This window comes from Symphalangus syndactylus, chromosome 19 (assembly GCF_028878055.3).
Source record: "Symphalangus syndactylus isolate Jambi chromosome 19, NHGRI_mSymSyn1-v2.1_pri, whole genome shotgun sequence".
Lineage (NCBI taxonomy): Eukaryota > Metazoa > Chordata > Mammalia > Primates > Hylobatidae > Symphalangus > Symphalangus syndactylus.
The window spans coordinates 13038387-13055312 of NC_072434.2; the positions used below are offsets into that span (position 1 = coordinate 13038387).

Genomic DNA, 16926 nt, shown 5'->3' on the forward strand with positions numbered 1-16926 from the left:
ATATGGAAGGCAAGAGAAAATACTAATACACTGGACACCACTATCAGATTTACCATTACTGGCACCACTATTGGCTAACTCCAGCTACTCAAACAGATTTAAGCATTTACTGGTGTACTCTGCTATCAAATGAAATAAACCTATTTGCTATACAATATCTATTAACTCATTTCTTATACTTTCAGTAAATATGAAGAGCAGGATATGAATCTGAGGACTTCTCCAGTGAAAATAGCTTCTGGTATAAATTTGAGGTTGTCACAAAAGCTGCACCTATTATATTATAGGAATAATAAGTGTTGAAGAACCTATATCCCAGTGGAATACAGCAAAAGTCACTGCCTCCCAAACTGAATCTGATTCTCCAGAGAACCTGACCTGAGGACAACTGCTAAGATGCTTCGTTAGAAATATATGTGCACTTTCAGAAAGTTCTCCTCCTAGAAAGGGGTATAACTGCAACATTTGGACTGTAATATATGAGCATGTCTATTAATTAAAAAAAGGTACCACCTTTTGGGTTAGTTATTCTCCAGCTGGCTTATAGAAAGGTCCTCTGACCATTGTGGGAAAATAAAAAGATCAGAGTAAGATATAATAAATTCAGGGAATGGTGTACAGATTTACAAAAGCTCCTAGCCAGTCAAAGTGTGGGAATGAAGTCAGGTTTTACAGGGCTTTAGAAAAATATCTCAGAAACAAGTAAGAGGTATAGTTAGATCTGTAACAGTGGGGAAGATTCACAATGGTCGGATTTAAGGCAGCTACACTAGAATCCAGAAGAGAGGCTAGGGACTTGTCAGTACCATGGATAGTTCCACCACTCAGTTTCTCCGTCTTTAATCTCAGAAGGCCAAAAATTCTATCTAGTTGCAATACTCTGAAGATTATACTTGGTGGCCATTTCATAGATATCTGGAAAAGGGAAATATCTGAATTATCTGCTACACAAAGTATGGCCACACCTGTGTAATGGTCAATATAAGTTAGTGGCTATCACACACACACACAACATATAAAATCATCATCATTTTAGACTTTATACAGGGACTGTTGAGGGGTCATTAACTTACAAAACCAATTAAGGGTGATGAAATAATCTGTACAATAAACCTCTATGACACAAGTTTACCTATATAACAAACCTGCACATGTACTCCTGAGCTTAAAATAAAAGTTAAAAAAAAAATCAATTATGCCCAAGCAGGGTGAGGAGGGTGTCCTCACAGAGTGACACACCAGCAGGGTGAAGAGGATGTCCATGCCAGGGTGGGAAGAAAGATATGAAGAGGTGGACTTGGCATGGGGAGAGAGCCCAGATGGGCAGCCTGGTGGTGGCCATCAGATCCTGAGTAGAATAAGGAGAACATTTCCACAGAGGGATGGCCTTGCCTGGGGTGTAGAGCCTTGGTGGGGTAAAGAAGACATTTCATTGAAGGCAACACGTAGTAACACAGAATGGGCTGCCAGAACCTTTTGCAGGGTGAGAAGGGCACCCATTCAGAGGGGTGGGCCAGTTCAGGTGTCAGGTTCCAAGTAGGATAACGAGAGTGTTTCCATAGAAGAGTGGTCTAGTGTGGGATGTCAGAACCCAAGGCTGGTGTCCTGCATCAGGGCCAGCCTGGTATGAGGCTTCAAAACCTTTGCAGTGTGAGGAGAGCCTTTACTTGGTGTCAGAGGCCAAATACAATGAGGACTTCATGCAGGAGGAGAAAATAAACACAGGGAGTTAGAACCTGAGTTTGGGAATGAATATGTTTATATGGAAGAAGGGATGGCTGCAACAGAACACTGGCTACATTCAAAGAGACTGATCAAATGAGTTAATACATTAAGGATAACAGAAGCCATGCTTTTCACTATGGAAAAAGGTAGCTACACATATAAAAAGGGAGAAAATTAGTATGAATCCTGTGGTGCTGAACTAAAACTGGTAGTCTCAATGTGAATGCATGGCTTTCAATATATAGGTATAGAAATAAATATAAATGTAAATATGTATATGTACGTATACATATATATATATAAATAGAATAATGATAAAAAACAGAAGGATAATTTTCTGTAAGTCTTGCCTCTATGAAAAAGTGGCATAAGCCATGAAAGATACTTAGTATAGCATATACCATTCTGTGCAATTAAGACTTTAACAATTTACATTTTCTTTCATATTTTATAACAAGTTCTACATATATTAATAAGACTATTCATATAAAAGGGAGAAAATTTTTTAAAATTACTCATGCAAGATGTTCATAGGGACAAAATGGATTATGAAAACAACTGTCAATTCCAACAAAAAGGAAATAAAATTAAACTATCCTTATGAAACAAGTGGCTGAAAGGTGACAGTCACAGCGGTGATGGTAGTAGAAACAATAGTGATGATGATAATATTAACGCAACTATTATTTACTGACTGTTTACTAAGTCCCAGGAACTGTGCTAACCACTTCATATGAATTAAAATCTTAAACACACACTCACTAAGGAATTAGGACAACGATGATTTCAGTTTAAATTTATGAATACCTTGAGTTTCAAATTTCCTTTCTTGAACGTTAAAATGGTAATAATTATCTTATGCCACAAAACAGACTGTTTGAAGATTAGTTGATTCAAATTTCAAATGTTATGAATAAGTTACTGACAAATATAATGGCAAAATATGATTTATATGTTCATTAAAATAGGAATACAGAAGGATATCTCTGAGAGACCAACTTCATCGTGAATTCTCTAGCTACCTGAGTTATTACGTATGATGTTATTACTGTTGTTTTTGTATATATCCTCATAGAGTATTAAAAGCATTTCCCAGGAAATGGAATGTTAATAGCTATAGAAATAGCAATGGTTTTTATTTCATTTTATCACGATGTGTTATTTTGGAACAAATCTTTTAATGTTATCTTCATTCCTTCTGTCATTTTACACTGTGAATTTCAGCACAGTCCAGGTGGGACTATACACCATAAGAATGGCCTTGTGGATAATTAATGGGCCACTTGGCCTATTTTTCCAAATCAGTATTCCTAAATGACCAATGAAGCCCAGGAAATGATGAATTTGTCAGTTTCTTAAAAATTTAGTTCAAATGTCTTCAGTGCCACAATAAACTTTGTTTAAATAAATTGAATCCAAAGAAAAATGTAATCTATAATATTCTAGGTTACATACAATGAACACTGGGAAAAAAATTTTTTTCTCATGGTCATAATGACTTTAATCCATCTTAAAATGTTTTTTGTTTTTTTCTGCTCTCAAAATATACTAAGCTTCTAACGAATCAAGGAGATAATTTTAATATTTTACAGTATATATGAAATGTAAAATTTTGAAAGAAGCCAAAGGCAATGAAATGGTTAACATTTAATAGTGTGTCAAGTACTTCTTTCCATTTGTTTTGCTGGTTGCAGTTTGAGCAGTTTTGGAAAAAACAGTTTTATAATAGTTTTCTGAATGATATGGTTTGTTTCATGTTAAGTCTATGGTCAGACCCAACAGATATTTCAGAACTCGGCGGTGACTCATTGCAGTCCTGGGGCTATCCAGAAAATGACAGTGAAGAAGAAGATATGAAAGTAAGATAGATTCTGTGTGGCAATGACAATTGATGCAGTTTTGGTATTAGAGTCTCTTGTAGAGCTTTTACAAGATACAGATACGCAGGCCCCACAAATCAACAGGTCTAAGTGGGAGCCTGAGCATCTTTACTTTCAAGACCCTCCAACTCATTCTAGTGTAATTAAGATTGAGAATCACCCTTTTCAGGGCTTACTTAGCTCATAGCCAATCAAGCACATTAGAAAGACACTGATTGTGTGAAACAGAACTCAAGTTCCCTAAAGGCAATGTGCAAAAAATTCTGCCTAATTCTGATGTAGCATCAAAATGATTAAAATAGGATTTCAAGTATATTATGTCCAATCACTAAAGGTTTAGTGAACATTATTATCAAGAAAGTTTAAATAAATACTATATTAGACATTAGCTGGTTATCTCCCTGGCATCCATTCATCACTTCCTTTTAGTTGTGGTACCATGAACTTAACGCCTTTCTAACCCTCATCTAATGTGACCTGGAAGGTGACTGACCACCCAGCTCCAGGCCATAAGCTAATCAGTGCAGCCCATCCCTGTAGCCACTGTGATTGGTTCTGGAATGGACACATAACTCAGCGAGACATAAGGAGTTTCAAGAGGGCCACTATGTGAAACCTGATTATGCAGCTGATGCATGGAAGGCAGGGTCAGGGAAGAGAGTAGAAAGAGAAACAAGCACCTTGGTAATATTATTTCAGTCATGCCTGAAGAAAGGCCTACTCTCTAGGTCTTTATTATTGCTTAAACCATTTTGAGTTGGTGTGCATTCACTTGAAACTGACAGAATCTTAACTGATGCAAATAATTATGCAGTGTAATCTCTGGCTCTTTATATGATTAAATGATGGTAGGGGATTTCTAAAAAGGAAACTTTTCTTAATATTTTTACTAAAATTTCATTTGTACTTTTTTGTAATTCTACTCCTGAAGCTATTTTTTTTTTGGATACCTAAGGAACATACATTGCTAAATATTTGAAAAGGAAAACAAAGGCAGTAAAAGATGGAAAAATCTGATGAAACACAAAAAAACAGACCAAAATATGTCCTCAGAACTTATTGCAAAATATATACTTCAACTCACTCATATCCACAATGTTCTTCGGGAAAACAATTTATACATCAGTGGTTCTGATATTTTAGTGTATGCTACTATCACTTGGGCAATTTGTTTAAAATAGATTCCTAGGCTGCTTTCCAGTGATTCTGATTTAGTGGATCTAGTGTTGAGTCCCTGAAATAGACACTGTGCGTATTCGATAAGATTCTGATGCAAATGATTGGCAGAGCTTACTCAGAAATTCTGTAGGACATAAGAGGGTAGTGGATCTGTTTCAGAACAAACACTTCAGCTATTCATTTTGCATTTTAAATACTGATTTTTAAAGAGTGGCATTTCTAATGTAATATAAAAGTGAAAAATATTTTCCAAAGGTAAACAAGTCTAAGTTCTTATTAAAAGATGAAAGGAAAAGGAAATATTGTATATGAGTTGTAAACTTTTGTTTGCATTTACAATATAAGATAGCTGTTCACTAGTGAAGAACTACATATATAAATCTACATTTTTTTTTTTTTTGAGACAGGGTCTCGCTCTGTCACCCAGGCTAGAGTACAACGGTGTGACCATGGCTCACTGCAGCCTCAATCTCCCAGCCTCAAGCAATCCTCCCACCTCAGTCTCCCAAGTAGCTGGGACCACAGGCATGTGTCACCATACCCGATTAATTTTTTAGAACATCACACATCGGGGCCTGTTGTGGGGTGGGGGGAGGGGGGAGGGATAGCATTAGGAGATATACCTAATGTTAAATGACCAGTTAATGGGTGCAGCACACCAACATGGCACATGTATACATATGTAACAAACATGCACGTTGTGCACATGTACCCTAAAACTTAAAGTATAATAAAACCAAACCAAACCAAAAAAAAAAAAAGACAGAAAAAAACAAAAAACAAAAAAAAACATTTTTTGTAGAGACTGGGTCTCCCAATGTTGTCCAGGTTGGTCTCGAACTTCTGACCTCAAGCGATCCTCCTGCCTTGGCCTTCCAAAGTGCTAGGATTACAGGCGTGAGCCACTACACCTGGCCTTAAAAATCTACCTTGAAAATAATTAATAGTCATAGATCTAATCATCCTGCTTTATTTTATTGAGATGGATTTTCGCTTTTTGCCCAGGCTGGAGTGCAATGGCGCGACATTGGGCACAATCTGCAACCTCTGCCTCCCAGGTTCACGCCATTCTCCTGCCTCAGACTCCCGGGTAGCTGGGACTACAGGCGCCAGCCCCCATGCTCAGCTAATTTTTGGTATTTTTAGTAGAGATGAGGTCTCACCATGTTGGCCAGGCTGGTCACGAACTACTGACCTCAGGTGATCCACCCACCTCGACCTCCCAAAGGGCTGGGATTACAGGAGTGAGCCACTGTGCCCTGCCCTGATCATCCAATTTTAAAAATAAAATATTACATACTTGGAAAGAGAGGAGAAACTTAAAGGAGAAATTATTCATTTTAGGTACATTCGTCCAAAAAGATAGTTTCCTATTAAAGCATAAATTTGAAGACCGCTACCAAAATTCCTGGTTGTAAGCCACAGTGAACACTGTTGGTTGCCTGCTCAACAGCCACTGCCAACCTCTTCATTTCTTGTTGGAAGGTCTCTCCTCCTACTTTGGAGACTAAAAATGCCAGCACTTGCATTTCTAGTCTTTCTGGCAGATGCCATGGGTATATGACTAAATCCTAGCCAATGGAATCTAAGAGGAAGTTTGCTGAGGGCATCTGCTGTAGCCTTCACCAACACAGCCATACTTACACTGTCACCTCCCCTGCCAAATTTCTCAATGGAGGGTCTCCTTAGCAACTCCCTGAGGATCTCCACTTACAGACTGCTCAAGCCACTGCCCTGGGAGTGAGGGTGAGAATGGGAAATATATCTACCTCATTATCCAATGAAAATAAAGTCTAAGTGGTACTTACGTTCTCCTAGAATCTTTAGTGCTTTTATAATACTCAGCCTTAGTTCAAACTTCCGAACACTGTCTACATGCTGACTTGCAAATGAACTTTTAACTTATAAATGAGTATGGGACCACAACACGTTCATTAGGTAGGGACTACCTGTGAAAGCACATTTTACCATTTTTCCTATTTTAAATATCCAAGCCCCTGCCCACTCAACAGCCATAGAACCCCATCCACTAAGGAACATAACATTATCAAAAGCCTCTACTTCTTTCTCTATATGTCACTCACACAATTTAGTAAACTGTTAAATTGATCAGAGCTATGAAATTTTAAGTGAGTTAACATATTTCATGATACATTCTAGGGTACAGAACCATAAAAGATTCAGAGGAAAATGGTGAGAAACATCCAAAAGGACCAAAATTTAAAAAGAAATGGCAAGGATCCACAAAGAGAATTCAGCACTTTTTCATAAAATTATTTTGGTCATAATATATTTTCAGCAGCATACCAGTACTGATGATGAAAAGAGTACTTTTAGTTCTCATTTCTGGATCTACTTTACATTGTATTTTTGTCCTAAAAATCACAATCTTGACATTTTAGGGATTCTGAAAGATTTTCACATCTAATAAAAAACAAATTACATGGGAATAAAAACATGTTCATACTTTAAACTTGGTTCTATCAACAATCCCAGACAAATCTAATCCCCTTTCAGGTCAAATTTAGTGTTACAAAGATATAATGATAAAGTATAGAATAGCTAAAAGAACAGACTGTGAAGACAGATGAATTTAAATCCTCACTCTGCCTCTTCCTAAGCATGTGACTTTGGGCAATTCAGTTAACCTTTCTATGCCTTTTTTTTTTTTTGGCCATAAATTAAGGATAATAGTACCTATCTCAGGGGTAAACGTGTTAATATGTATCATGCTTAAAATTGCACCCAGTACACGGAAGCACTATTCAAGTTGAAGAATGTAAGTGGACGTTGCCTTTCTGTTTTTTTTTTTCTTGAGACGGAGTCTCACTCTGTCACCAAGCTGGAGTGCAGTGGGGTGATCTCAGCTCACAGTAGCCTCTGACTCCTTGGTTCAAGCAATTCTCTTGCCTCAGCCCCCCGCGTAGCTGGGATTACAGGCGCGTACCACCACACCCAGCGAATTTTTGTATTTTTCGTAGAGACGGGGTTTTACCGTGTTGGCCAGGATGATCTCGATCTCCTGACCTCCTGATCTGCCCTCCTCGGCCTCCCAAAGTGCTGGGATTACAGGCGTGAGCCACCGTGCCTGGCCGGACATTGCCTTTCTTTACCTCTTTCCACTAATGTAATTATTCTTAGACATTATATGTTAAGAAACCATTTTAACTAGAATCAAACCCTGGTTATGACTGGCAGTGTTTTAGTATAGCATGGACTGCCTAGATATAATTTTAAAATCTGAAAACCTTATTGTATCATTAATACTAAACTTCTGTGAACTACATCAGTCAGGAATCAGTGAAGGAAACAGAAATCACTTCGGGTATTTTAAGAAAGAGATTTAATTCAGAAAATTAGGTGCTTACAAAATTGTTAGAAGAGCTGGAGTAGCAAGGTTTAGGCTAGTTCTGCAGAAATGACTCCTAGAACACTGAAAAGCTGATCCCCCAAAGGAGCTACTATGTAGTGGGAAGGCAGGAAGATATGACTTAATACACATACTATCTTAGTTTGATCAAGAGATCAGAAAGTCTTCATGGCCATTGCAATTATCTCTTAGCGTACATGAAGCTGTAAACTAGCTACTATACACCATAGAATACCATGAAGCCCTAAAAAGGAATGAAATCATATCCTTTGCAGCAACACCAATGCAGCTGGAGGCCATTACCCTAAGTGAATTAGCTCAGAAACAGAAAATCAAATCCACATGTTCTCACTTGTAAGTGGGAACTAAATAATAGGTACACATAGACATAAAGATGGAAACAATAGACTCTGGGAATTTCAAAATGGGGGAGGGTGGGATGGGGGTAAGGACTGAGAAACTACTCATTGGGTACTGTGCTCACTATTTGGGTGATGGGTTCAATAGAAGCTCAAACTCCAGCATTATGCAATATATCCTTGTAACAAACATGGACACTTACCCCCTGAATCTAAAAAAAAAGAAAAAGAATGTTACTGGAGGAGGAAAAACATCTTTCCTTGAACTTGCCTGCCTGAAGCAGTAAGAAAATGGCCTCTGCCTTCACTTTAACTTCGCAAATCATGCACAAATGTGTTTAATTGCTGGAACCTGATTAGCATCCAGAACGCTACAGAATCTCAAACATATTTCTCTTGAAGTACAGGAAAAAAAAAAAAGAAAAAACTACAAAGGGCTGGGAATATTTGTAGTTTGCCAAGCAATCAAACGTTAACACAGTGACTTTGGGATAGTCAAAGTCATAAAAGTACAGTTTTGTCATCTGTAAAATGGGGATTAAATAATGACACCTACCCATAATAGTGTTGGGTTTAGAATTTAAGGAGATTATACATACAAAACACTTAACATAGTGAACATCATGTTTACCATTTTGAAGCCTTAGCTTAACTGTCTTGTTGCATCTAGCTTTGCAGCTGAAAAGTTTGATGCCCTTCTGCTCTTTCTAATTTTTATGTCATCTGGGGGTCTTTTACCCCTGGTGTTCTAAAATTTCACAATGATGTGTCTAGGTCTGGACTTTTTCATTTATTGTTCAGATCCTTTATTTGGAGACAAGCTCTTCAGTTTTGGCACATTGCCTTGTATTTTTAAGACAACTTCCTCCCCTCTGTTTTCTTTCTTTATGAATCACCTGTTAGTCATATGTTAAATCCTCCTGGATTGTCTAAGTCTCTAATCCTTTTTTAAATCTTTCCATCTGTTTCTTTTCCACTCTATTTTCCTTTTATATTTCCTGGAGGTTTTTTTTTTTTCATTTCTGTCTTCTAATTAATGGGTTAGCAAACCTTTTCTGTAAAGGGCCAGACAGTAAATTTTTTGGTTTCATAAGCATATGATCTCTGTCATAACTACTCACTCTGCTGTTGTAGCACGAAAGCAGCCATAGACAATATGAAAACAAATAGGCAGTGCTGGGTTCCAGTACACCTTTCTTTACAAAAACAGGTGGAAGGCCATAGTTTGCCAATCTTCGTACTGACCCTTCTACTATTTGTTTTGGCGATCATACTTGTAATTTACAAGAGCCCCTTTTTTCTATGACTGTTCCTTTTTCTGAGCATTTTTTCTCTTTTAAAAAAAATTTGTCTTCTCAAATCTTTCTGAAAACACTAATTAAAATTAGTTTTTAGTTTTCTTGTCATCTTTCCATTATGGACTCTTTCTGTTGCATAGTTTTATTTTCTGTTTATCCTGGATTTTCTCTTTCCTGGTGGAGGCTTTCCCTTAGTGTCTCCTCAGCCATGATGGCCTGTTTATATTTAAGAATACATTCCCCAAAAAACTCTAAACGTTTAAATGCAGCTTGTTCACTGACAGGCATAAACATGATTAGATGGAGATAAGGCAATTTCCCTGGGGACTCCTAAATGTCAGTATGGGGCAATCTTTGCTTGGAATCTTGAGTTTTTCCAGAGAAGAAACTTATGATATTTACTGCCCAAGGGCTAGACACAAGCCTGACACTATTCTTCATGTTGGATGGAAATACAACTATACATCTTACAGGCTTTTAGTGATTATCTTGTTTTTAATCCCCAGATTCATGCTACCCCATGCTGTACCTGGTAGTATTCATGGTTCTGTGATCAGATTAGTTCTCTCCTTCTGTGTGCACTTTATGCTCGGTTATCTGCATTCTTTATAATGAGTCAGTTACCAGCCTCCATCCACAATGTCTTCAGAAGGTGGTATGTCTCATCTGCTGATGCCCTCTTTCCAGCTATTTGGACTTTATGGGTATAAATGTGAATGTATATATATGCATTTATTGTTGTAAACTATGATACTATCATTTCAGTGGAGATTACAGGAAGAATAAATAATTACATGTGCCTAATCCACTATCTTTAACTGTAAAAGTGAACTCTTTGTTGCATTTTCTTTTGGCAGTGCCAGTCCAGGCCAACTTGTTTAACACATACTATGACTTGTCAGATATTTAAGTATTTCATGTTCAATCATATTTTTATAAATTAAACACTTGGATTCACGAACTGTGATAACTGGACACAGTTGAGTATTTAGGAAAGGCTTTGTTATGCAAATCTATTATTTAAGTAAGATGTAAAAGAGAATGTCCCAAGAGAGCAAATTCATGTACTATAAAAGCACAAATTTATTTACAAACTACTGATATGCAAATCATAAGGTGAATATACAGATTATATTAATCTTACAATTCACGGTATGGAATATTGTTTACAGTTATTCACTGACCCTCACTGTTGATACTAGGCTTGGCCATAAGACTTGCTTTTAGATCAGAAGTAAGCAAACTACAGGATGCAAACTGAATGTGGCATGTGGTCTGTTTTTTTGTACAGCCAGCATGCTAAGAAAGGTTTTACATTTTTAAAAAGAATTGTAAAAAAAAATGCGACAGAGACCATATGTGGAACCTAAAAAAAAAAAAAAATGAACTCTCTGGCACTTTACAGAAAAAGTTTGCCAACCCCTGCTTTAGACAATGAAATGTAAATGGAAGTGGCATGTGTCAATTTTGGGCAAAAGCTTTAAAAGACAAGGATTAGTTTGCTGTGCTCTCTGCCATGACAACCAACAAAGTTTCAGAAAGAACCTGCCCAATCAGTCTGGATCTTATAGTAAAGAAAACATGGAATAGAGCCATAATTGACCCACAATAAACATGTGGCGTAAGTACCTTTGTTGTGGGCATTTAAAACTTTCAGGATTTGGTACCTCAGAATAGCCTGGTTTAAGCTGCTTGATATGTGTCAATGTAATATGAGTTACCACGTATGCCTGAAAATAATAAAAGTGCATTTATTTAAAGAATATTTATAATTCAGTCTTCTTAATAATTACTCAGAATATATTTCTTTCTTTTTTTTTTTTGAAACGGAGTCTCACTCTGTCGCCTAGGCTAGAGTGCAGTGGCACAATCTCGGCTCACTGCAAGCTCCGCCTCCTGGGTTCACGCCATTCTCCTGCCTCAGCCTCCCCAGTAGCTGGGACTACAGGCGCCCGCCACCACGCCCGGCTAATTTTTTGTATTTTTAGTAGAGACAGAGTTTCACCATGTTAGCCAGGATGGTCTCGATCTCCTGACCTTGTGATCCGCCCACCTCGGCCTCCCAAAGTGCTGGGATTACAGGTGTGAGTCACCGTGCCTGGCCCTACTCAGAATATATTTCTAAAAAGTTATATCTCAAAAACATTTGAGGCTTGAATTATATTTAGTTCCTGAAAACAGTTATTACTAGCTACTTCTGTTGTAATAACAGTACTTTTACCCTCTTCTTTTCCAGCTTGGTATGTTCCTTCTGATTTTGAAACTTCAAAAAATACAATGCAGTGATTTTTTACTTGCAGACTAGTATCTAATTAAGATTACCACAAAATTAGAACATTAAATTTATTCATACATGGATAAGATCAAATAAAAATAGCATTTAGCAAGTTCCCACTTTTGTCAGCTGCTGTTCTACGGACTCTACATGGACTATCTCCTTTAATCCTCACAAAAAATCTATAAGGTAGCTATTATCATTACTATCTCTTTTTACAAATGAAGAAAATGAGGCACAGAGAGGCTGAATATTTACCCAAGGACACACAGTTGGGATGAAGTGGGATCCACGATGTGAATCCAGAGACTGCAGATGCTCCCGACTTTATACCAACCCTCATAAATGCAAACATAAACTTGGTCTTGAATATCTAACAATTTTGGCACTAAAATGGCAGATTTATCCTACCTAGTAATTCTTTAATATTTTGTGACAAATCACAAATGAGCTGGTATAAAAATTTTTCTTAACTTCAACACAGCTTAAGGGACAGTGCTAATTTTCATTTCAGGGAGAAATATACCACTGAAAGTAAATTGACTAACAAAAAAGGTACTTCTAATATGCTGCTTTCCATAAACTAAAATATATCTTATTCTCTTTAGATATGTTATAACTTTTATTATACAAATTATAGTCACGTGTCAATGACACACAAACGTTCTGAGAAATGCACTGTTTGGCAATTTTGTCATTGTGGGAACATCATAGAGTTACACAAACCTAGATGGTATAGCCTATTGCTCCTAAGCTACCAACCTGTACAGCATGTTACTGTACTGAACACTGTAGGCAACTGTAACTCAATGGTAAGTATTTGTGTATCTAAGCATCTTTAAACATATAAAAGGTACAGTAGCTTCTTGGGAGGCTGATGAGCCCAGGAGGTCAAGGTTGCAGTGAATCTTGATTGTGCCACTGCACTCCAGCCTAACCGCGTGACCCTACCTCAAACAACACAAAACACAGCAAAAACACCAAAAAAAATGTACAGTAATAAGATCGTGTAATAATTTGGGATCACCATCAATTATGTGATCTGTTGTTGACTGAAACATTATGTGTGGTGCATGACTGTGTATAATTTGATTATAATATCAGGTAATTCCAAAATAAAACTATGTGCACCAAACTTAAGTTTTCAGTTTCTATTAGTTCTGTTAGCTTTTTCTACTAGAAAAAAAAAAATGTAATTTAGTACCATTCTCATCATTAGCTGCCCCAAAAGTGACTGACTATAAAAAGGACATGGTAAATAGCTAAGGTATAGCCTATAATAACAATTCTAAGAGATATAGGAAATAAAATAATGTACACCTTTTGTAAGATCAGAGAATATCGTTACAAAAAATGGTAGAATTACTCAAATTAAATTAAGGACACCTGTTTTATCTCAGTGAAGCAACTAATATTTGTTAGTTCAAAGGTTTTCACATACTTTACCTCGTTTAATCTTCACAACCTTGTGAAGTACCCAGGTAAGCTGGCACTACTATTTCAATTCTAACATGTGTACTATGGAGAATTAGCCTTTTTACCAGAACATCTTTGCATAATCAACACCTAAAAATGTGTATTTTACTCTAACAGGAGCTCTGGGAATACAAACACGTGGTACTTGCAGGAGTATGTTCATTTTCAATGATGGAAATTTACATCTATTTGCTTAAAATAAACATCAGGAAATTTATATACTGGCTCATCATGAACAATAACTTTATGGCCAGAATTATTCTTTTCCCTGCATAAAATTCAATGTAACTTTCAAATAGATATCTTTCTGACTCATTATAAGTCTCTACCGAATCCATAGCACAAATGTGATTATGAGACTGGAAACCTGCTAATAAACAATTTCATTCAATTTAAAATGTTTAAAATTAAGTTCCTTTGTCTTAGGGCTGCATTCAGTATTTCTTAAGTTCTATTCTAAGAACATAAATACATCAAGGATAAAAACTGCCCCTTTTCTAAATTAAATCTCAAGTTTTCTGGAGAGAAAAACATTTTTGCAATTAGTGTCTCCCAGTTTTCTTTAAATTCTCACCATCTGCCTAAATGGACACTACTTTGGAAAACTAGCATTAAATCCTGTCCACCTCGAAATAACTGTCTCAGCAGATATATCCATAACTCTTGGAAGAAATATCCTCACTACTGCTAAATTCAGAGGAAAGACTACAAGCAATGTAATTACTAGTAGTTAGTTTATAAAATATATTCTTATAAAATACATATTCATATCTATCATTAAAAATAGTATTAAACATTTTTCAAATGAAGCACCTATTATTTTAAATCATCAGTCAAGATTTTGAATACAAAATATGAGAATTAAGGATTTTGGTTTTAAAACATACTTGTATACTTTCTTGTTATTTTAGATTAGCATGATGGGGAAGATGATTAAAGAAAAGAATAAAACATTGCTTCTGTTTGCTATTTCTTTCATTTGTAAAGGGTAGACCTCAAGAACAACCTCACTCAATGTTACTGTTCATTTAATTATCACCCATCCACCAAATGGTAAGATAATAAACAAGAAACACAGTGGATATAACTATTATTATTATAAAACAATCAGCAGAGGTGGACGGATCACCTGAGGTCAGGAGTTCGAGACCAGCCTGGCCAACATGATGAAACCTCGTCTCTACTAAAAATACAAAAATATTAGCCAGGCATGGTGGCGGGTGCCTGTAATCTCAGCTACTTGGGAGGCTGAAGCAGGAGAATCACTTGAACTGGGAGGCGGAGGTTGCAGTGAGCTGAGATCACGCCATTGCACTCCAGCCTGGATAATGAAAGCAAGACTCCATCTCAAAAAACAAAAACAAAAACAAAAACAAAAAACAATCAACACAAAAGGGAACTTACTCGGGAACACTGTAATGTAATAAAAATGCTTCCTTAAAGTAAAATATATATAATTTCACAGATGTTGATAATAATGAAGAAGGCATGTTTTCAGGATGTCCATAATCTAGATACTCCCCAAAGAAATAATTTTTGAAATAAGAGTTAATATTTAGAATTTGAATGTTGTCTCCCTATGATGTTTTTATAAGAAACACTATTTTATCCCCTCTTTCTTAATTTAATAAATTTTAGAGTGTACTTAACTACAGAATATGCTGCTTGCTTGGACCCATTTATCTGTTATAATCTACCATAAAATGGTCAAGTAGTATTCTCTTTCCATAAAACATTTGTTAATCTCTCTCATTAGCATTACAAACAACTAAAGTTGGTATCATGAAGAAATAAATTGCTTAAAATAAAATAGAGCAGCAAAGGAAAACAATACCTGTGCTTTAAGCTTATTCTTTCATTTTCTGGCTCATTTTTGGAAAACATAATACACACTTGTTGGTTGCTGACAGTAAAGGGATTAGCATTTGGATGGCTCAACAAAATGAATCCCAATTTAGGTGCTTGATGTTCTTTATTCTCTATATTAAATACTTTAAAAAGCAGTTTTACATATTGAAATTTGTTTTTCTCAGTCTTCCTGCACGTTCAAAATTTCATGAGACTTGACCTTTAAACTTGACTTTTTTCCTACAAAACTAAAAATCTGACTTAAACAAAAGGCTTTCTTTTATGACCTGTTTTAGTTTCTTCCTTTCACTAAAAGACTTATCTGATAACAATTCTTTGTGTGAGACTGCAGTTATTCCTCTCAACTAATAATATATGCTCATTTACTTTCTCTGTGAATAATTGTCTCTAAACAGGTCTATAATCATTGAGTTTTATACTAAAGTGAGCCATGACTCATTACTGTTGTTGTCTAGGGAACTAGAACACATGTAGCTTTCTCCTTCATGTAGTAATTTTTAACTGTGATTATTAGTTTATCATGAAGTATTTATTACAAATTGTTTTACAACGAAGAAGAGTAATCTACATTCAGAAAATGTAGATTTTTGCTGACAATGGTAGTTGTGAATTATAGTGAATATGAAAATGGATGAAGCTAAGTTTTGAAAGGTATTTCCTTATAATGTAAAGTATGATTCTTATAGGGACACACATCTGAATTATAGAGTATCAGCAATAATTTACCTCTTAAAAATAAAAATAACAGTATAAACATCAAACTGAATTGATTTAATCCATTAACATAAAAGATAGGCTATTTCTGACACATAGGAATTTTAGAAATTAAAGGTTGAAATTACAACTATCTACAAGTTCATCATTGTAGTAAGTCATAAAGAAGGTAGCTCACTCTTAAGAGTCTGTGGCATTATACTCTTGACTGAGAAATGGCGTACACACATATGTCCCTAATTAATCAATTATTATTTAAAAATAAAACAACTCCTGATGTGTTCCTATTTAAATACCCTGAGATGCATGCTTATTGCATTCCAGGTTATAAAAGATTCTTACTAGGACCAGGATACTGACACCTCTCAAGAAATAATATTATATTATATGAAACTGAGTAAGAATTTAAGAATGATCAGATTTACTTGAACACGTTGATGAATAAATTTAATAAGTGTTCATTGAACACCTATGTTTTAGATGCTATGAAAAATACCACATAAATAAAAGTCTCTCTTCTCCAAGTGTTTAAAATTTAGATGAAGATATAAAACAATGAGTTCAGGATGGGCATGGTGGCTCATGCCTGTAATCCCAACACTTTGGGAGGCCAAGGTGGGCAGACCACTTGAAGTCAGGAGTTTGAGACCAGCCTGGCCAACATGGTGAAACCCCACCTCTACCAAAAATACAAAAATTAGCCGGACATGGTGGCACATGCCTGTGGTCCTGGCTACTTGGGAGGCTGAGGCAGGAAAATCACTTGAAACCAGGAACCTGG

General features: G+C 36.1%; 1 protein-coding gene and 1 long non-coding RNA gene across 9 annotated transcripts in view; one reads left to right on the forward strand and one right to left on the reverse strand.

Moving 5' to 3' along the window:
- LOC134731879 (uncharacterized) overlaps window positions 1–16926 on the forward strand; it is a 111255-nt gene that overhangs the window by 80180 nt on the left and 14149 nt on the right. The window lies entirely within an intron of this gene.
- SYT14 (synaptotagmin 14) overlaps window positions 1–16926 on the reverse strand; it is a 235305-nt gene that overhangs the window by 38030 nt on the left and 180349 nt on the right. The window lies entirely within an intron of this gene.